At 46.2% G+C, this 21,290-nt stretch overlaps 1 protein-coding gene and 1 long non-coding RNA gene across 3 annotated transcripts in view; both read left to right on the forward strand.

Annotated features, from left to right (window-relative positions):
- LRMDA (leucine rich melanocyte differentiation associated) overlaps positions 1–21,290 on the forward strand; it is a 1,093,305-nt gene that overhangs the window by 52,059 nt on the left and 1,019,956 nt on the right. The window lies entirely within an intron of this gene.
- Positions 6,673–15,705, forward strand: LOC111760218 (uncharacterized). Its single transcript, XR_011649059.1, has 3 exons — positions 6,673–7,614; positions 11,996–14,362; positions 15,371–15,705. It is a non-coding gene; the product is annotated as an uncharacterized lncRNA (long non-coding RNA).

Genomic DNA, 21,290 nt, shown 5'->3' on the forward strand with positions numbered 1-21,290 from the left:
CCCAATTTATATTCCTTGGCTCCTCTTGCCAAGTCTTGTTACCACTAAGAAGAGTTAGATTGACTGGGGTTTGTGTTTTGTGGCTGAGGGGGTCTGAGTGTAGAACTATTCTATTGAAAATGGTCATATTGGGAAAACAAGAAATAGTGGGCTAAAGAGAAATGCTGCAAGCTTATCTGATGATGATACTATAAAGATGAATGTAATAGGAGTAATGACATTGGTTACTACTTTTACTATGTGCCAGGTACTTCATATATGTTCTCATTTAAGTCTTCCAGCAGTCCATTGGAATAATGATAGAGGTAGTAGTGGTGGTGATAGTAATAATAATTAGATCAATTACAGTGTCAGCATCATGTGGATTATCTCATTCGAATCTCACAATCCTATGAGGTTCTGTTACCTTATCTACTTTCCAGACGAAGAAAGAGAGGCTCAGGGGTTGCATAATTTATCCAAGGAGCTGGACTGTGGGTCAGTCATCTGATTCCAATGACTGGGTTTACCAATTGTGTTCTTATCACCTTTTCTGATCACATATAATTAGCTAAACCAGAAGTATTTCCTGTTGGGCACCCAGTAAATATTAGATGTGAAAAAGTGAGAAGGATTTTGGCTAAGACAACACTTACTTGTGTATGTGTAAATAGGACACACAAACCAGCCAAATTTTGATCTTCTACTTTGTGGATAACTTCCTGACTTAATTCTAGGATGTCATCTTCATTTTTACCCAATATGTTCTTACCCTTGCTCAGCTCTAGGGGTCAAGTAATAGAAAGTCATTTGAATGTCGTTCTAAGCAGAAAATCTCCAGAAAGATGATGGTAATCACATGATGACAGAATGTTAGAAATGAAAGAGCATTTGGAAACATGTAAGTTGACTGTTTCATTTTAAAGAAGGAGACTCAAGCCCTCCAGAGAAGATCCAAGGCCTCTCGCTGATTAGTGCTGGGATTGAAACTAGATTTTGGGATTTTTGCCTCCTGATCCATTGTTCTCTCTCCTGTATCACCCAGGCACTGTTTGGAATAGACTGTGAAGCCACAAAGAAGTTGTATTTTTCTGGTCTACTTTGAAGTATGGATGTTGCTAATTCTCAACTGTTGGTGTAGCTAATTTTAGTAGACTCCCATGGTCCTTTTAGCTTCTTGTGGGATTAGGTCACATTGGGCTCTGGAAGCAACCTCTCCCTTCTGATTCCTTGCATCAGGAGCACAATAATATTTCCCCCTCTAACACTGAGAATATCTTTTTGGCCTAATGAACCAAGATATTTAAGGAATCAACCTGAACTTATATCACAGGAGGAAAGGAGAGGCAGGCAGCATTATTAATGGAAATGCATTTTCTTTGAAGTTTGAATTTATTTTTTAAAAAAGTACTCTTTCCTGACTTGGAAGGATTATTATTTGGTCGCAGGCATTTTATTGTGTAGCTTTGTGTCATTATTGCATTGAGTGTGTTGCTATAGCTCCCACCAACTGTTTTAAGATGTTTTGAGACTGTGCTTCATATTATAAGGAAAGTATTTGTCACTCTGACTCTCAGAATTGAATTTGCCTGAATTAATTATGATTTCCACTCCATCCCCCTGGGCAGTATTATGGGGGAGAGGTAATCCTTTCTGGATGTCGTATAGAAAATCAATTCTGGCCCACGGCACTGGCTAGTTGTTTGAGTGGGGGAACTTGTCACCCACTGTATGGTCTTTATTTCCCATTTTTCTTGGCCCTTTGTTATGTATTCTTTTCTCTGGGCTGGTCTAGGAAGCCACCAGGGCCAGGAAACAGAGTTAGGAATGATGGACAAGGATAGTCTCCCCATAAAGAAAATCACAAGGATCCCAAGTTAGGTAATAAAAGACCTTGTCAGTGGCTTTTCTGGCCTAGTGGTCCCTGTTTATAGAGTGTTTTCCACTAAGAAACAAGACACTTCCCTTGGCTTAGGGGGTAGGACAAATTGAATGGTCCTAGGGACACAGGGATTTGGTCTTGACTGGTATGGGAATTTGTTGTCATCTCCTCTGTAGCCTCCCCCTTTGCTCCTTACGATGCTTTTTTCTCCCTTCATTTTAGGATTTAAAACTCCTTCACCTTATAACCCCCCCATAAACAAACTCGAGAGGTAAAACATCAATGATAAATGTTTGTATTAAATATGACAAGCAGAAGATTGATGTCCTTATGATATAAAGAGCTCCTATGAGAAATAATCACCAATATACCATGATGCAGCCGTTAAAAAAGGGTACTATCAAGTTTAAAATGCCATGGGAATGTGCTCTCAACATAAAGGTGATTACGATAGCAGGTGTAGCAGTTTGATATTATTGATGAATTCCAAAAAGATATATTGGATTATGTTTGTAAACTGGTCTTTTCCTCTGGGCATATTAGAGTGTATTGGATTCAGAGGTTTCACTTTTACTTGATTAGGTAATGATTAAGGTTTTGATTGGGCTACGTCAAAGGGGGCAGGACCTCACAGAGAAACTGCACTGCAGAGTAGGGAGGTTGGAGTTCTTTGAGCTGGAGCCCAGGAACTAAGCACACAGAGGAGGAGAGCAGCGGAGCCTGGTGAAAATTGAGCCCTGGGAAGAGAGACAGAGCTGGTCACCTGATAGTCTACAGCTGGCCTTGTGGAGAAACCAGAGGTGCTGAGCCTGGAGAGAAATGGACCCTGGGAATAGAGGAACCCAGGAAGCCTGAACCCTGGAAATGTCAGCAGCCATCTTGCTCCAACACATGGCAAAAGACTTTATTTAGACTTCTACCCTAAATAAATACCCTTTATAAAAACCAACGGATTTCTGGTACTTTGCATCAGCACCCCTCTGACAGACTAATACAGCAGGACACAACAGAACATCCAGATGTCAATGAGTTAGTCTATAGGCACGTAAAGAAAGGACTGGAATTTCCCCTTTTCCCTAATTTTATGTCAGGAGAGCAGACGCGTAGTTTCTCCCTTGGCATGTGACCAGCGTGCCTTGGCTTTGCCATTCCAGTCAACTGACCCTTTTGCTGAAAGTTTAATAGGGGATAAATTCACATGTGAGTTCATAATCCCCTTAGCCGTGGTGCTAAGAGCCTTCTGTACAGAGCCTGCAACAATGAGTCTGAGACCGGGCGGCTCTGCCCTGACCCCACCCGTCGCCTCCTTCCTAACGTCTCTGCACCTCCCGGTTCGATGCTGCAGGCATCTGCCCCACGCAGAGTCATTGCTTGGGTACAGGGTGTGAGGTGACCCTGGATAAATAGATTCACATTGCCTGCCAGTTGTCACGTTGAGGCATTTAAGGAAGTGTGGCATGTGTGAGGAATAGATTTGGGCTATGAGAAGAGAAAACACGGACTTGTTCTCCTCGAGTCTTTATTAATTTTAAGTCTTATTCTCTTTTATGTAGTATGACTTTAACTATAAATCCTCAGGCAGAGTCATAGTCAAGTCACGGTTTAAGTTTTGAAGATTTATTGTTAAAATTTGCTCTCCCCCTAATGCTTTTATTACTTTCTCTTCTCTTCCCTGCCCATGGAGTGGGTTACAGTTAATGTTATCTACATATGTCTATAAATACTGCAAATATTTTTGATACAATGTGCATTTAATCAACTTTTTGTTACTGTTATGCCATTTGTGTGGAGGAAAATTGTTTCTGTCTTAATGTTCTATTGAAGTGCTTTTGGAGTGATGATATCATAATCACTTTAATACATTTAAAAGCTTCAAGGCTTAGCGTTTATTGAACAAAGCTCATTGAAGGAATATAACGGATGTCTTGAGGCTTTCCGCCGTTGTAAAAAGGACAGTATTGTTCACGGCCTCTGTAAAAGAAAATCTGAATTTTTATTTTACTTTGCACCATGTTGCAATTATATTTCAAAAGCTCCACGAGCGCAAGTAACAAAGGGGCTGTTTTTATGAATTGTTATAATTGCAGATCTCCAGGCTGACTGCCGTGAGTTGAACATTAATAATGGACAGCAATTTACAACTTTATCACAAAAGTTTGACCTCTGAGTTTCTTAAAGATGACGTTCCCTTCCCACTTGGATGTCCTTGGAGGCCGAGCCCTCCAGAGTTTGGGAAGTGAGTGGGAAACGTTATTATTCCTGAGAATCCAAGAAGTTCTGGCCTTTTTAGGGTCACCATGAAGAGGCTTGGGGAGTGAGGTGAGAACCATGAAAATGAAGTTGGTACGTAGGAGCCATGGAGAAGCCCTTGCTCGTGGAAGGGCTCTCCTCTTGGTCTCTGCCCTGAGTGACCTGCAAGGCTGGCCTCCTCTGGTGCCTCCCCTCTCAGGAGCACCGTGACGGCATGACTGATGGAGATGGAAAATTCTCAGTAGACCCTTCAGGTTGAGATGGGGAAGTCCTTGAAATCTGGTGCCTCCTGGAACTGTGTCTTCATGCCCTCTGCCATTGGGTAATTGCTTCCTGCTGTCCTTGGAATCACGTATGTTGTGAAATCTCCCCACAGTGCGGGTCTGGTCTTGGAAATTATTTCATGGATGCTTTCTTTCTTCTGGTGTCATAGCTGAAGGGAGAAGGGTGCCTGAAAAGACTGGTGACTGCTTCCTGGTTCTTACTCCTTACCGTCTCATTAGGTAGCTCCTGGGCTTGAGACTCCCTGGCTGACTTGTTTGAAATTTATTTGCTTAAAGCATGTAACGAACAGTTGGATGTTCTTAAGATAGAGTAGGTATTTTAGAGCTCACTTGCTTTGAGGGATGCTGTTGAAGCTTAATTAAGACTCCTCATTGCTCCCCACCCTCCCATATTAGGTACAATGCCCTGAATGGGTGAATCTGCTTGAAATGATGGTTTTGATTTAGTAGCCTGAGAATGGTGGTCTTTTGCCTTTAACCCTTCCAAACCGAAAAGATACGGAGGCTGCTTCCTCTGGCACTGTCCCTTCCTAATAGCGGTGGTAGGGGCTAATTAGAGACCTGAGCGTTGATTAGGGTTTGGAAGTCTTGCTGGCTGTTAATTAAAACAACCTCTTGGGAAGCGGATTTGACTCAACTGATAGAGCGTCCGCCTACCATATAGGAGGTCCTTTGTTCAAACCCAGGGCCTCCTGATCTGCGTGGTGACCTGGCCCATGCGCAGTGCTGATGCGCGCAAGGAGTGCCCTGCCACACAGGGGTGTCCCCCATGTAGGGGAGCCCCACGCGCAAGGAGTGCACCCCGCAAGGAGAGCCACCTCATGCGATAAAAGTGCAGCCTGCCCAGGAGTGGTGCTGCACACCTGGAGAGCTGATGTAGCGAGATGATGCAACAGAAAGAGACACAGATCCCCAGTGCTGCTGACAAGAATACAAGTGGACACAGAAGAGCACACAGTGAATGGACACAGAGAGCAGACAATGGGGGAAGGGGGTCCGGGGAAGGGGAAGGGGAGAGAAATAAATCTTAAAAAAAAAAACCAAAATAAAAAACAAAACCCAAAACAAAAACATCCTCTTAAAGAAGTGGTATTTATTTTCCACTCATCCACCCATCTATCTATATCGGTTCGGTTGTATGGGGCAGATACTCCCAAATATCAGTGGCTTAAACAAGCGTCACATTTATTTTTCTCTTAAATTAAAAGAAGTCTAGAGCCTGGCAGTATGATGCTGATAAGGTAACTTCATGGTCTCACCAGGGATCTAGGCTCCTTCCAGCTTTCTATTTTGCTGTCTGTAGGGTGTGGCATCTTGGATTCATCCTCATGGTCCAAGATGGCAGCTGGAAGTCCAGCCATTACGTCAACATTCCAGGGTGGCAGTGGAAGGAAAGACAAAGAAGGACATTTCTTCCTCCCTTTTAAGGAGTCTTTTGTGAAGTTCTATACAACAATTTAGATAAGAGGCTATACCCAGCTACATGGGAGGCAGGGAATTGCAGTGTTGTGTGTGTGTGTGTTTTACCTTGGTCACAGTATCCCTGCCTAAATTTGAGGTTCTGTTCCTGAGGGAGATGGGGAGAATGGACGCTGGGATAGACCACCTGTGGACTGTGTCAATAGTGCATCCGTTCATTCATCCGTCACATGCACATACTCATAAATGTACACACATACCTTCTCCCCCTCCCCCCTTACCTTCCAAACGACACAGGGAGTGCCCTCTGTGGTTGTGCACATTCCCACACTGGCCTTTTTAATGACTTGTTTTCCATTTTAAGGTTTCCCTCAATGCTTGTTTTAATTTGCTTTTATCAATATTAAGATGTTGGGGATAGAGGAGGCCTTTTCTTGAGTGCCAGGTGTTCATTTCTCTTCCTCATAACGTTTTTATGCAGCTAAAACACCAAGGCCTGCCTTACCGAAGAAAAATGGACCCAAGAGCTGCCAGAGCTATGTTTTTGCCCTTCAGGGAATCAGGACTGTCATTCCTCTTTAGACACCCCCCCTTGCTTGCAGGCATCCGTGCCAGAGGGCGGCCCCCTTGAGGTCCAGAGGCTGCGGCTGACAAGGATGCAGCGCTCTCTACCCCACAGAAAGCCCTGGAATCCGGAAGTCAGGGCCGGCGTCCTGCGCCCGCCCTCCCACGAGCAGACTGCTTGCAAGAACCCTCCGAGGGTGAAGGCCGCGCCTCAGGGTGGCCGGTCTGCGCCGTGTCAGCTGCGCAGATCCAGGGGACGAGGCTGCTGGTGGTCCCCGGGCAGGGACGGCCGCCCTCCTCGCTGAGCGCAGGAAGAGGCAGCAGATGACACTGCTGTGCCCCTGCTCATCCTCTCTCTGTCCTTTGGCAGCCGTGGGATTTTCCCAGATTCTTAAAGGCCTCGAGCTCAGGGAGCGCTCTCTCTTCTTAGGGAGCGGGTGGGAATAGCTAGTGACTCTTAAGGGGCTGTCACATTTCCTGCAGGTTTTTCCCTAAGTCCGCGCAGCATGGAAATGCTTGCGCACTGGGCAGCTCTGTGGACCCCGAGGCGTCTCCTGATGCAGCTGCGCAAAGGGTGCCGGGAGCTGGCAGGACCGGGAGTGCCCCCTCCCGGATGGAGCGGGAGGCGGGCCGCCTCGTGCACACCTGCGTGCGCCTGCGCATGCGCGGAGCTCCTCGCCCCTCGGGAAGTTTGCAGAGTCAACAGCTGGAGCCTCGCATCCAGCCCCTTGTCACAACATTATCAGAGACTTGGGGAAACTGGACGGAGTTCAGAGAAGAGCAGCCAGTACGATTAAAGGGCTTGGAGGGATTAAGGGATTGATTTATGAGCAAAGATGAAAAGAACTTAATGTGTGCAGCTTGACTAAGTGGGTACATGATAATAGCCTGCAAATATCGGAAGGGTGTAAACACCGGAGAGGGAGAGGAATTAGTGAAGGGTGAGGAAACGGATCCAAGAATAATGGGTGAAATTAAAAGAGGAGGGGTTGGAGCAAGTCAAAGCATTAGTGGGGCGTGGCCTCCTACCAATTCTCTCCCTTTCAGAGGGCTGAGGCGGGAGTCGGTTGCTTTGGAGAAGATGAACTGTAAGAGGCACTGCAGGTTCTTCTGAAGCCGCCAGGCAGAGGAGGAATACGTGAGGGCCTACTGTGTGCTGTGTGAAGCAGGACAGTGGGGGAAGGTGCTGGCCTGGATGGAGGCTGGCAACCTGCGGGCGAGAAGGAACGGCAGGCGGTGAGCGAGGTGATGGCCTGGGCGGTGGGAGCTGTACGTTCCCTTAAATCTCTCTCCCTCCTGGTAATTTTTTTGGGTTGATCAAAGAAGTGTTGACAATTTCGTTTTGCATCCCAGCTTCCTTGAGATGTGAATGTTGTGCTCTCTTCCCAGTTATGCCATTTCTCCCTTTCCTAAAACGTAGCTCTCCTTGCCTGGCCACACTCTTTACCTCCCACGGCCTGCCTTCTCCAGGTGTGCATCTTAGATTGAGAGAGGGGAAGTGAAGCCAAACTCCCTGGGGTCAGAAACCGGCTCCACACTGACCAACGGGACAAACAGCCCCATTTCCTTACTCTCTGGTCCTTGGTTTTCTTATCTGCAAAATGGAGATGATTGGGAGCCAATGTGGCTCAGTGGCTGAGTGTCGGCTTCCCACATCCGAGGTCGTGGGTTCAATCCCTGGCCCCACTACCTTAAAAAAAAAATGGAGATGATCATGGCATTACAGAATGGTCCTAAAATTTACGGGAAATAACGAGTATGAAGTGCTTAGCATGGTGACTGGCAAAAAGCAAATACTCAATGTTGGCTGCTGCTATTGTAATTAAGGTGCAATCATGATATCGCCATGCTGGTGCCAGGACTCCTGGAGCTGGTCAGAGTAGCGTGCCCAACCTGGAGACAGCCTCATGTTCCGCGGCACGTAGTGGGGCTCTCCTAATGGCTTTGGGGTGGTGGCAGTGGTGGGAGGGGAACTTTTCATCCAGGAAAAGAGGCAATGGGCAACACTGCTTTCTACCTTGAGCTATGAGGTTTCCCAAAATGGCTTTTAGTCAGAGCCCAGGTTTGGAGACCAGAGCCCCAGGTTTGCCTGGAAGAGACTTGGCCAGTCCCCAGCCCTGGCCCCTTTCACAACCCCAGCCTGGTTCAGTGAAAAGGTGATTTGATCGAGAGCCAGAAAATCTGAGTTCACCAACTACCATCTTCAGTGGTTTAGAAAAGGGGGGCACTAAACATATTGTAGAAACTCATGGAGTTTAAATAGAGAGTTAATACAGAATATAGGTGACCCCGAAATAGAATGAGTGTAGAGAAAAGAAAGCTGAGGGTTAATCTGTGCTGAATTGGTAAAAAGGTTGTTTGTGAATCTTTGGAAATGAGTGGAAATGGTGAGAGCACATCACGGTGTTTGTGACCATCCGTGCTGATGTGTGGGTATGACAGTGGTTGAAAGGGAAAGTCTAAGGGCATGTATATTACTAGAAGGAAAGCTAAAAATTGTAACATGGGACTGTATAACAGTGAAACATCACATGAAATACGAGTAAGGGTAATAGTGCATCTATAGACTGTTGTTATAAAATATAAATACAAACTAGAGAGATGGAAGCGGAATAGCAGCTATACACAGCAGGGGAGGCACAGAGAGACTGAGAGGTAATGAGTGTTCTTTTGTTTTCCTGTTTAGTATTATTATTATTGGAATAATGAAAATGCTCTAATAATGATTGAAGTGATGAATGCACAAACCATGTGATTATGCCAATTACCACTGATTGTACACTTTGCATGGATTTATGGTTTTTAAATATGTATCAATAAAATTGATTTGTTCAAAAAAGGGGAAGGTGATATTAAATGAGTGTTTTTTCAAACTTTTTCCTATCAAGCAGTAGACCTCTTTAGTTATATGATGTCTTATCTGAAATATTAATATATGAGCTGCTTATGAGTGGTGAAGAGGGCTTGACTCACTCCTTCGATAAGTCCTTGAGCATCTCCATGGATTCTGCTGCCTCCATGGAGCACATAAAAAACAGCGAACCAGCCAGCCAGCCAGCCAACCAAGCAACCAAGCAACCAACCAAGCAACCAACCAACATTTGAGCCCTTCCAGAATATTACTGTTATGAGGACAGCTAAAATAAATTGTGGACTCACCTTGGCAAAATGCTTTACGTCCACTGGCTAATGATATCCTCAATCATAGCTATGAGGTATAGGGTATTATTACCCCTGTTTTACAGATGAAGAGACTGAATTTGGTGCGTCAAGCAAGGGCTTGATCACACATCAGATAATCTCTAAGGGCTTTTTAGCTCTGAAATAGTCAAATTCAGTTGCACCAACAGAATTTCAAATGTTATAGTAGATATATATATTTTTAAAGATTTATTTATTTATTTCTCTCCCTTTCCCCTGCTCCAATTGTTTGTTCTCTGTGTCTGTTTGCTGTGTGTTCTTCTTTGTCCCCTTCTGTTGTCAGTGGCATGGGAATCTGTGTTTCTTTTTGTTGTGTTGTCTTGTTGTGTCAGCTCTCTGTGTGGACGGCGCCATTCCTAGACAGACTGCACTTTCTTTTCACTGGGTGGCTCTCCTTACAGGGCGCACTCCTTGCGTGTGGGGTTCCCCTACGCGGGGGACACCCCTGTGTGGCACGGCACCCTTTGCGTGCATTAGCACTGCGCATGGGCCAGCTTCACACGGGTCAAGGAGGCCCGGGGTTTGAACTGCCGACCTCCCATGTGGTAGATGGATGCCCTAACCACTGGGCCAAGTCTGCTTCCCTAGTAGATATTCAATACGTACTGCACTGTTTCTTCAGATTGGTTTCCCCAGCTCCAGACTGAGATCACGCTTCCTGCCGTCAGTCTCCCAGACACATTGTCAGATTTGTCAGATCTCCTTATATGTTGTCTCTGCTTCAAGACTCAGACTTTCTCATTGCAGGTGTCATCGTTCATGACACCCCCTTGGAACTCAGGTCTAGGCTCCAACCAAGGAAAAAGCGTACCTTCTGGAGTGCCCCAGAGATTCAGGGTACCGGGGGCTTTATGTGCCTTTTCCTTCCTAAACTGCCACCCTGGTAGGAGTCAGTGTAGGGTCTCCTTTTCTAAACACATCTCGAATGAACTGTGTACAACTCATTCTTTGAAACAAGCATTTTTAATTGGCCGTTTGGACAAGGGAGTGGATAACATGTTCCGTTGACTGGAATTTGTTTTTATTCCCTTGCCCAATGTATTCACGATTCCTACACTTGCCTGATGTTTTTTTATTTTTAAATTTTTTTCTTATTGGTAAGACTCTAACTGATCTACTAAGACTGTCAAAGTAGTGGGGTTCATGTGTATGTTTTGTCCACTGCTTGGGAGGACAGAGAACAGAAGGGACTGGAAAGTAAGATGAAGTGGGCCTTTTATAGACACTCAAGTAGAATCAGCTTTTGAAAATATTCTGGTGGCTTTTCCATTTTCAAGGCCTTCCATGGTGAGATATTTATCCTAGGTTTTACTCAATAACCCAGCTGAAAGAAGCAAATATTAACATTAACCAGAGCCCTGCATAACCAAGGGGGTGAATCTGCTGTAAAAAGAGACATAATCAAAATAGGTCTCAACCAGGCTCTAATGAAGTTTGAGTTATTCTATTAGGGAAGACTAATTCTATTAAAAACAGCCCCCAAATTTTAGTGGCATATCATCATAAAGGTTTGTTTTGGGAAGTGGATGTAGCTCACTTGATTGGGCTTCCGCCTACCACATGGGAGGTCCTAGATTCGGTTCCTGGAGTCTCCTGGAAAAGGCGAACTGGCACGGTGGGCAGGCGCAGCGAACTGATGCAGCAAGATGATGCAACAAAAGGGACACAGAGGAAAGACACTGAGAGACCACAAATCAGGGAACTGAGGTGGCTCAGGCAATTGAGTGCCTCTCTTCCACTTGGGAGGTCCTGGATTTGGTTCCCTGTGTCTCCTAAAGAGAAGATGAACAGACACAGAGAGCACACAGCGAATGGACACTGAGAGCAAACAGTGACCGCAAACCATGAGGGGTGGGGGATAAAAAATAAATCTTAAAAAAAAAAGTTTGTCTTAATCTCTTAAGCTTGAAGAGAGGGAGGGACGGGGAGCTGTGTTTCAAGCCAGTTGCTCAGGGGCTCAAGTGCCTTCCTTCTCGTGGCTCCCCTTTTCTGTCTGTTCTTGGAGTCCTCACACTTCTTCTAGCAGATGGGGCAAGAGAGAGAACATGGAGAAGGCAGGCACATCAGTTCTTAACCACCTCACCCAAAAAGTCTCACGCTCCACTTTCTCTCACGTGTCGTTGGTGATAACTAGTGTCGCGGCTCCACCAGCCTCAAGGAGGCTGGGAAAGGAGGTCCCGCTGTGGGTCCAGAAAGAGGAGGATTGGAGCCCTCATGGTTTCTGCCGTTTAGACTGTTGGTGATGATCTGTCTCGCCATTCCCCTGTCGAAGGGTATGGTTAGGTGGGGATTGCCCCTGATCCATCCTGTTCAGAGAAAAAGCTATATTCCTTCTTGCTTTTTGGGTTAAAAAAAATTAACCTCTCACTTGAATTCATGGGACCCTGGCTGTGGGCCTCTGTTTACTCTTCTGCAGAATGGACTAGCAGCCCTGGCCAAGCCGCGGTGTTTCATTAGGAAGAATCGAGTGCAGTAAACTTCCTTGGGAAGGACCGGCATCAAGTTCAAGCTCCGGCTGACCCCGGTGTCCAGCGTTGGCCCTTCAACTCAGCAGATGCCAGCACGGGCCTAAGTTTCTTTTTATTTTTTCTTCCAAGGGGTTCAGAGGTCTCCCCAGGCTCTGCCAGAGTGTACTTCCTGTCCTCTTGTCCTGACTGGGGCTTGTTCTCTCCTCCCCAGTCCTGCAGTCCCCACACCCAGCCACCCTTCTTTCCTGGGAGGCCCCCGTGCCCCACCCCACCCTTCTGGCCTCATCTGCTCCATTTGCTGCCCTTCTTGAGTTTAACCTGAGAGGCCCAAACGATGAAATGTCTGTGGCAGGTTGAGATGACACGCAGCACGGGAAGTCCTTTTTTATGGTCCCTGCGTAAAAGCACAAAAGCCAGGGAGGAACTGTTTTCTCCAGGAAGGCAAGATTTGGAGATGAGGCTGCTCACTGTTAGTTAATAGTCCATTTTCTTTATTACAGATTCCACAAAGGTGCTTGCCTTCTCTAAAGAACAAGTTTGCATTTGAATTGGAAGGCGGCTGGTGTTTAGAGAAGTTTCATTGGTTTCTTCCAGCACATTTCATTTGTGCAATGTGGAGGTTGCAACTTGTCATGCTAGAAACTATTGCTTTAGGTGTTGTTTAAAGCAGGCTGGGAAGTGGTGGGTGGATATTTAAAGAAAAAAAATCTAGAACATTTGGGATGCAGACGATATTCGGCCTGTGGACTCAGCATTTAGGAAACGTGGCCACAGTCCTTGTGATTGAGTTGTGCTGCCTGGTAATTGGTCAGGAATCTGGTATGCCCTATTTCCCGTTCAGTTAATGAAATATTAGTGTTATAAACCGTGACTATTGGTTTATAGAAGCCGTAATCCCTTTGCCACCCTCTGTTACCTTGGTTTAGAATCAGTTTGTTAGAGCATTAGCCACCTTCTGGTTTGTATCAAGGTGGCTGTCTAATGGGTCATTAAGTACCAGTGATACTCAATTCCTCTGGGATTTTTTTTTTTTAATATTACAATAGTCATACTGGGAATAAAGTACATGGGCAAACAGGCTCACACAATAGGTGTCTGTAGGGGAGAAGAAACTGAGGAAGGGAGAGCGAGCAGGATATTTACCCAATATTTAGTTAGGAGAATCTTTGCTTTGTTTGGAAAAGCCAACAACCTGAAAACATAAAAACCTGGTAAACCTGAAAACCTGGTAAACCAGACACCAGATGGATAAAGGGTATTAATAAAGGAAAGGCCACAAAAGATACCAAAGCCATCCCTTAATTCGTGTGTTAGCTTATTCATTTATTAACCAAAGGTTTGTTGAGCTCCTCAATAGGCCAGACATCATGCTGGGTGCCAGGGATTCAGAGGTGAGTGGCAACAGGGATGTCCCCTCCCTCCCTGAGCTTACAGTCTAGTGGGAAAAACTTACATTAAACAAAAAAAATATAAAATTCAAGTAGTATTTTATTAGGTTAATAGAAAATAAGGCATACCAGATGCCTGATTAATTATAAATGGAAACACTGGGAAAAAGGCTGATGGGTATAGATACATGTAATAATAGGAGGTGTTGACTTGGTAGGAGATTGGGGAATCCTTTTCTAGGCAGCTGAGGCATGGATTAAGCTCTGAAGGATGAGTAGGATTTAACTAAAGAAGGAGAGGAGAAAAAAGCACTCCAAGCATTCTGGGTAGTGAGCAGCATGAGCAAAGACCCTGTGGTGGAAGAAAACATGGCGGGTTTTAGGGACCCCCAGAAGGTTGGTGTGGAGAGTGGTGAGAGGTGGTGGCATCAGCTGTGCTGAGCCTGGTAGGGTGGGTTAAAGATTTTTCTTGTTATCCTAAGAACAATGGGAGGCCATTGAGAGTTTTAATCAGGGGCCACAACCACATTTGTGTCTAGGGACAAATCTCTCTGGCTACAGTGTGAATACTGGATCACGGGAGATCAAAGTGGATGTGAGTAGATCCTTCAGTTGACTATTGCAGTAAGAAGGGGGTAAAGAGAGCAGATTTGAATAATGGATAATTAAAATCAGAAGAACTTGGTGAGAAAGCGGTTATGGGGTTGAGGGAAAGGAGGAAGTCGTGCTGACACTGGACGAATACAGGTCAATCTGGATGTGTCTCTTCCCTTCAAAGTCACCACTCAGAAGTTGCTCATATCTCATTGGCCCGAATCACACGTAACTACTGATATGCAGGGGACAACCAGTAATCTCTGCCACTGCGGAACCATTTCCAAGATAGAGAGCCCTGGAAGAGGACCTGTTTGTAGGAGACGGTCAGGAGTGAGTGGTAGATATTCACTCTGTGCTGTGTGTGGCATCTTTACATTCTCTCCCCATCCTGCCTGAGCTCCCTCTGCTCCCCTCCATGGCCCCTTTATTTCACTCTGTCGTTACACTTACTGCATCCCTGCTTTAGTTCCCACCTGCTAACATGAACCCCAGACAATGGGCTGGCTAAATGACAGCAATTTTTAGTTTGAAGGCTTCTTTCCTCCCCTGGTCAATATCTTCTGGTTGACCAGAGTCGTTAGGGTTCCTTGGCTTTTGTCACATGGCAGTGCCCATGGCCGTGTCCTTTCCTTTTTCTTCTGGGTTCCGTTGACTTTCAGCTTTTGGCTGCTCCCTCTGGCTTCTTTTTCTGTGTCTGAAGGCCCACCCTCCTTTAGTTTGGGCACACCTTAACTGATGACATCTTCAAAGGTCCTGTTTACAAAGGGGTTCACACTCACAGTACCAGGGATTGGGACCTGAACATGCCTTTTGTGGGGGACACGATTCAACCTCCAATTCCCCTCTCTCACATTTTTCATACCTGGAATGCCCTGCACGCTCTGTACTGCCTCTTCAAGGATCAGCTAATTCTTACCCTTTCCATCAAACAATCCCTGATTCCCCAGCTGCTCCTTTGGGTGAACTTTTAACACTCATTGTTCCCCTCACTGCATTGTGTAGTGACAACACTTCTCACACTGATGGCTTGTCTTTTCTGTTTAACTCTCGTGCTGAATTATTTAACTTTTCAAATCACATAGCATGTCTCAGTTCTGCTCAACACGTGTTTATGAAGAGTCTTCTCTGGGCCAGGCTCCCTCGCCCCCCTACTGCTCTTGTGGCAGCACCTGAAGTACAAATATAGAACCTTTAGGGCTCATTCTATTTCATAGTGAGAAAAAAACCTCTGGGGAGCTTATGGTTTGGGTGACCCTTGGGAGTCTTTTGAGCCATTTCAGGGCAGAAGGCAATGAAGCATAAGTAGAATTGACTAAATGTTTTCTTGTTTCTTACTAGGACCCCCTATGCGCATTGATCTCTCTGTCCTGCCTTACTGTCCTGTTTAGGACCAGGCTGAGGTGACCCAAACACCAAGACTCCATGAAGCATGGACATCTGTATTAGGAAAGAGCAATGGGGAGGAGAAGAATGCTCTAAGAGGACTTGGAGAAAAGAGAGTTGCTCATTCAGCTTCCTGCTCACCTGCTGTCTGATTTCTTTCAGTCGCTGGGTGGAAGAAGGGCCTGAATTGGTAGCAAAGATGGGATTTCCAAACGGGCAAAGAGTTACTTCAGCTTTTCACCCTCTGCTTGTGTTACTGTTTGATTAAAAATAATCATTCATTCATTTAATTTTTCATTCGTGCCTGTGTCACTTTCTTTGTTTGTTTCATAGCAGAGAAATGAGACACGGTCCCTGTCCTGCAGGAGCTCAGGGACTGGTAGGAATGGGCACTGGCCCAGGGACCAACATCACAAGTGGGGTCCACAGCTCCGCGGAGCCTGCCACCAGCCAGCTGGGGGATGTGATTGGCATTTCACTCGGGAGATGGAGAGTTTCGTAGCTTGCATCTCTACCAGTTTGGACAGCTCAGATTTCCAAAGTACTGTCATTATCAGTGAGGAGAAACCTCCCACAACATTCCCCGCCTCTGGGAACAGAATCTCTGCTTTCACCCTCTAAGACCTCGAGGAGTCTGAGCTGTAGTATCAAGGCCAGAGGTACTGGCCGAGGAAGTTTCTGGTAGGAGGAGCTTGGATGCTGTCTGCCTTTTGTCCAGTTATTTCTCTCCCGGCTCATCTACAAAGAGTTGTGATGTTTTTGCATGTGTGCACACTCGAGGATGTGGGTGGGTCTTGCTGGGTTTCCCAAACCTAGATGCTCATTCAGGTGTCAAGTTCAGTGTTTGCTCAGCTGCATACAAGACTTGTGTTCAGGCACCTGCCTCCCACCCCCTGTGGCATCTGTTATACAGGGGAAGACTCAGCCTGTTTGTAAAAAGACTGTTACCCCATTTCTCGTGGGGTATTGCCCCCCAGCTCTCTCTCCCAACCCCAACTGTAGAGCCAACAGAACAGGATGGCACTGCTTGGAGACAGGAGGCTGATTGGACATGTCACAAAAATGGCAGCTTAGGCATGGGGTGAGGTGCTAGTAGCCAGGTATGTGAGGACAGGGGCAGTGCTGAAGCAGCCCCTTTGTGCCCCGAGGCTCTCTTGCCCTGTCATTTTCCGGAGGCTTTTCTGAGTGATGAGTTAGTTGAGTTCCGAAGGTGCCAACCAGCCCACCAAAGGGACAGGAGCAAGAGAGAGGGCCTCTGCCGTGGATGCCGCAATGAATCTTTTCCACCTAAGGGGTCGCGCTGAAGTCACCCAGAGCACAAGGCATGGGTGAAGTGCAAAGTTTGAAAAATGTGGTCTGAGTTTCTTCCTTGCTGTGTTCCGGGGCCGGTTCCCGCCCCACCCTTCTTTAATGACCTATTTGTACTGGAAAGCAAACTATTAATCACAAACAGAACGGCTCTGGAACTTCCAAGCCAACGCAGAACCGTGTTAGGGACTGTGAAAAAGCCAAACCCTTGGAAGAGATTTGAAAATGTGTGTCTCTCCCCTCCATTTTAGAAATGCCACCATTTTTCCTTAGGCACAGAAAGTTCCCTTTAATTAGCAGTGGATTTCCCACTCGCCCTTTCTTCCTGAGGCATCTGGAAGCCCTGGCCTAGTAAAAGGCAGGTACACAGCTCTCAATTGAGCCTTCTTGGTGTGCTAGCATAGTTTTAATTGTGTTGAGATTTCCTTGCCAAAGTGACACATGCAGAAGCATTTAAAAAACATATAGGGCCCGTAACTCTTTCGCTGTCTAGAGCTCTTGAATTATGAATGTCTCTTCCGCCGCCTATTCGGTTCCTCTGAATCTGTAAAATTACTTTAATAACCTGTGTGGGGGTAATGTTAATATGTTTGCTCAGTAGTGTGAATTTATTAGCACTCCTAACCCACTTCGGGGAGCTGGCGTCGCCCTTTTGATGTAAGCCCTCGGTGCGAGAAGAGGCGAATTACGGTGGTGTTTTCTCCCCCCCACCCTCTCCCTTCCACCATTAGCGATCATTCTGTTGCTCAGAATACGTGATAAATCGACCGCAGGAGAGTCAGATTTGCCATAACATGACATTACCTATCAGCTCGTCAGGTCTGAGTTGACTCGCAGCCTTTGGGCTGTATATTTCTTCAAAGTCGAGCGCCAGTTTCTTAGTCAGCTCTAACTAATTTCAGAGTGGAAGGGAAACTTGACTGGAGTGCTGTTTGGGATCTGCTTTTTAATCCTGGTCTGTTTAATGTTTGCTCCTGACAGTCTAGGCCAGACATCATTTTAATGGTATGTGTGGTGATAAAGCCAATAAACTGTCAAGATGATTGATAATCTAAGCATTATAGCAATATGACTTTCCTGTTCTCCTCTGTGCTTGAGATGATGGTTTCCAAATTGAATTCCTACAGTGTGTGCTGTGCGCGCGCGTTCGGCGGAGGCTCCCCTAACAGCGTTTGAAGGAGGTAGCTGTGTTTAGTGTAAGATTTTTAGCCCGCAATTACCCACACAAATATATTTGCATAAGTGTTGGTACCCTCTAATTTGGGAAACGTCAAGAATTTATGGTTCTGCCCTGCTAACAGTCCTCCGGCAATTTATGGGCACCGGTGGAACTTTTTATTATGTCTTTATGATGTTTTTTCACCTGGCATGCATCTTAGATTCCATGTGGTTGATTCTGTTATCTGTGGTTGAAAGATATTATAGATAACAAAGTGCACTGTATTAAAGGCAGGCTTCTGGTTTCCTTTCCTTTTCTCTTTGTTTCTTTTTTCTTTTAATTTAGCAGACATTTTTTGGCATCTGGTCCTCATCTCATTAATCAGACTTGACCAGGTGTTTTAGGGTGGTGACAGTGGGAGTGCTCAGCCTCTCGGTGTTGGCCCTTGCGGGCCACCGTTGCTGGCTTATATCCCCTCTCCTTGGTCCAGTGTTGCCTGGGAACAGAAACCCAAATGGTCAGAGGGTCATCCTTTTTCCTGTGTGTGTGTGTGTGTTTAAACACACTTAAACAATTTTACCAGGACAAAGGAAAAAACCTAAGTGAATACTAAACTCAAACTCTTGTTGTGAGTTAAAATTCTCCTCCGATTTCTGCTAGCACACAGTCGTGTCTGTTTGCCTAGACAAGCGGTGGGTGCGTAGTATTTAGTGTTTCATTTCTAAGGTCGTTTCTAGATTGAACACTAGACTGTAGGACTGGATCTCAGAGGGTCGCAGAATGTTAGTGCCAGAAGGGTGCCTCTGGTCCTGCCGACACTGTGATCTGCTGTGCGTTCCTTCCAGGTCTCCTTTCGTAGAGGATGCTGAGCCTCAGGGAAGTGACATGTCTTGATCATTGGCAGAACTGGGACTAGTGTCCATAAGTCCTTATTTGAGGATCACTGCCTTTTCCACCTCATTGTTTTCCTTATCTTCATTTATTTATTTATTTATTTATTTATTAAAAAGATTTATTTATTTATTTAATTTCCCCCCCTCCCCTGGTTGTCTGTTCTTGGTGTCTTTTTGCTGTGTCTTGTTTCTTTGTCCGCTTCTGTTGTCGTCAGCGGCACGGGAAGTGTGGGCGGCGCCATTCCTGGGCAGGCTGCTCTTTCTTTTCACGCTGGGCGGCTTTCCTCACGGGCGCACTCCTTGCGCGTGGGGCTCCCCTACGCGGGGGACACCCTTGCATGGCACGGCACTCCTTGCGCGCATCAGCACTGCGCATGGCCAGCTCCACACGGGTCAGGGAGGCCCGGGGTTTGAACCGCGGACCTCCCATATGGTAGACGGACGCCCTAACCACTGGGCCAAAGTCCGTTTCCCCTTATCTTCATTTAATGTTCATTTTTCTTTGGGCCAGGAGACACTGGGCAAGTGACTTTTTTCTATCTGTAAAATAAGATGGTTGAATTTGCTGGCCTCCAAGCTGCTTTCATGTGAGCTACCTAAGATTTTTTTTTTTTTTATGGAGAGTACAGAGGGGGGATTAGGCTTTGTACTGTGAAAAGTTTCCCCAAATATTTGGTGTATCTTGTTTCTTCCCACTTTCTCCCCATTCCAAATGTACAAGTCTTGTCCCTCTACTTTGCTGCCATCCAGAACCTCAGCTTTCATTTCTTTTTGTTTTTGTTTCTATTTTAGGAGGTACCAAGGATAGAACCCAGGACCTTGTACATGCGAAGCAGGTGCTCAACCACTGAGCTATACCAGCTCCCCAGCTTTCATTGCTCACTCCTGTGGTTTTCCAGGCCAAGGAGAAGGCGTGGTTTTTCTGCAGATCCAAATTGAATCTTAAGAAGAGGCTGGCAGCTGGGACTTGTTTTCGTTTATATGACAACAGTATTTGTATCCTAGACCACTTTAATGTAAACTAAATCCCCGTTTTGTAGCATGTCTAGGTCTATGTACTGCAAGGTAAAAACAGTATCTGAACTCATAAAAAATTGGTACTGTCTCGAAATCACAGTTTTTAGCAATCGAATGATTGAATGAATGAGTGCCAGGAAATTAGGCAAACAGATGAACTCCACAAGCTAATACTTTCCTTGTGCTGGTCCAAAAAGCTCGGCATGGGATGTACGCCCACAGGTTTTATCTCCGGTGTTTGGTAACTGGGGAATTGTATTTATGGACTCGATTCCATCCACCTCTTCAGGGGGATTGTAGTCAATCAGAGATGCGAGGCAGTCCTGACATCCCTGAGAAATGAGTCACTACGCAATTCCTAAAGCACGTGTGGGTGTGGGGAAGGAAGGAAGGACAGTGTGTGGAGGGGCAGGGTGGGCAGGCATGACGTGGCGTCCCAAAGCGTGGCTGGCGTGGAGCCCCAAGTGGAGTCCCGTAGTGAAGCTAAGGGGAAGCGACGCTCGTTGCTGAGCCAGCCTTTGGTGCTTGTTTGTAGCCTGTAGGGGTTGTGCGTTGGCTGCAGTGGGTAGTGTGCCCAGCCCTGACTGGGGAAGACGATGGTGGCAGTGACACGGATGGCCCACCTTGACCAAGGACCTACTCTGAACTAGACATGATTTAAGTACTTTACATATATCAACTTATTTACTCCTCTAACAATCTGTTGAGATAGTGGTTATTACCATTATTGCAGGGAAACCGAGGCAGAGAGAGGTTAGGCAACTGGTCCAACTTATAGGTGGTGGGATTCCAACCTGACCCCTCACTTTTTATTTTTTAAATTTGAGGTGCAATTCACATCCCATAAAAGCAACCATTTTATGGTGAACAGTACAGTGGTTTTTAGTACATACCCAGTGTTGTGAAATCACCATCTGTCTAGTTCCAAAACATTTTCGTCTTGAAATCCCACACTCAGGCAGCAGCCACTCCCAAGTCCCCTTCCCACCAGCCCCTGGAAATCACCAATCTGCATTCTGCCTCTGGGGTGTACCTAGTCTGGAAATTTCATTTAAATGGAATCATGCACTCTGTGGCCTTTTGCGTCTGGCTTCTTTCACGTAGCCTGTGGTTCATCCGTGTTGCGGCGTGTGCGGGCCTTCGTTCTTCGTTATGCCTGACTAAGACCCCACTGAATGGATATACCACAGCTTGTTTAACCGCTCTTCCGTGGTTCTGGTGCCTCCCAGTCACCCTCTCTGTACCTCCCCCTGCATGTGGACACACCCAGCCCCTTCTTGAGGTCCCCCCCTCCAGCCTGCCCGAGGCAGAGGCGGAGGTGGAATAATGAGGGCGGGCTTACGGGGGCTTACTGGGATTGTGCGACTCAGGGTAAGATTCCATTTCCTCCTCTGTATTGGGGGAGCTGTCCTGAGTTCAAATGAGAGAACAGAAGAGAAAACAGAGGGCAGGGTGCCTGGCATGAGAGAGACACCCTCTACGTGTTTGTGTGACAGGA

Source organism: Dasypus novemcinctus, chromosome 6, assembly GCF_030445035.2.
Source record: "Dasypus novemcinctus isolate mDasNov1 chromosome 6, mDasNov1.1.hap2, whole genome shotgun sequence".
NCBI classification, from domain to species: domain Eukaryota; kingdom Metazoa; phylum Chordata; class Mammalia; order Cingulata; family Dasypodidae; genus Dasypus; species Dasypus novemcinctus.